Source organism: Myotis davidii, unplaced genomic scaffold (genome assembly GCF_000327345.1).
Source record: "Myotis davidii unplaced genomic scaffold, ASM32734v1 scaffold2100, whole genome shotgun sequence".
Taxonomy (NCBI): domain Eukaryota; kingdom Metazoa; phylum Chordata; class Mammalia; order Chiroptera; family Vespertilionidae; genus Myotis; species Myotis davidii.
This window is the reverse complement of record NW_006292458.1, coordinates 1,022-2,135: the sequence shown is the minus strand read 5'-3', so window position 1 is coordinate 2,135 and position 1,114 is coordinate 1,022. Positions and strand designations below refer to the sequence as shown.

Sequence of the window (1,114 nt, the reverse complement as noted above, 5' to 3'; positions counted from 1 at the left end):
TGACTTGCCATTTCTCCACAGATGATGGACAAATGGCCAACAAAGTCATGAAAAGAGACGCAACATCAGCAATCCTACAGGGCCATGAAAGACCTCCTTAGGCCTGTGGGAGGTTTCCTGGTGCATTAGGGCATTAATATTCAAAACCCCACATCAGATTCCTACACAGACAAGGAAGGTATGGGGAAGGAACATAGTAGGCCTGCGGTACAGAAAGTGATGGGGGAAGTGTAGTGATAAGCAGCTCCGAAGGTTACACACCCAAAGCTAGCATTAGACATTTTATGTCATGTGTGTCTCACCTCCACAAAAGTTTCTCATTAATTTGTAAATTGCGCACATGCGTGCACACACACACACACGTGCACACCCACAAATGCATATACACGTACAGAGTTCTCTCTCTGGGATGGATTCTGTGGCCCTTCTTGAATGTGAAATAGTTGCTTCCTTCCCCCAGTTCTTTCGTGTGGGCTGCTTTAGGATGGGCCTTGTGCTCTGAGGTTGAAGTATGGTAGCAACCATCAGGTAGAAACTGTAGTTCTGAAGTATGGTACCTGTTTGCTTTGTTTAACAATGGACAGGTTATTTTGATTTTCTGAATTGTATAAATCATCCCATTCGATTGAATGCCTTATCGATTGAATGACTATCCCATTGATTGTTATCATACTGGTCTTAGCACATTGTACTGTACCAGGAAACAGGACAGCACAATTACCCTAAATTGTTTTAGTGGCCACAGGTGGTGTGTTCCAGCTGACTCAGTGGTCCCGAGACCAGGACAGCACAATTACTCTAAATTGTCCTGACAACTCAGTGGTCGGGAGACCCGAGGACTCTACATAATGTGTTTCTATCAACTCAGTGATCCGGAAACCCAAAACTGTAATTTAGATAACATGCCTAAGTTTAACCCAGGTTACCTAAGGGCTCTAGATAATGTATTTCTGTCAGTTCAGTGACCCCGCGACCCGAAACTGTAATTAACATGCTTAATTCTGCTTCTGAAATCTGCTTTTTTGGAAGCCAGTTGCCTCATTCCAAACCCTGGGATGTAATACCTGAAAGATCAGACGGAGGCCTAAAACTAGGACTACAGGCTTTATTCGGG

At 44.1% G+C, this 1,114-nt stretch overlaps 1 protein-coding gene across 1 annotated transcript in view; it reads left to right on the top strand.

Moving 5' to 3' along the window:
* The window catches only part of LOC102767400 (sialic acid-binding Ig-like lectin 5), a gene marked incomplete at its 3' end in the record, with an annotated part of 10,205 nt that overhangs the window by 8,079 nt on the left and 1,012 nt on the right, over positions 1-1,114 (top strand). The gene's annotated exons all lie outside the window — the stretch shown is intronic.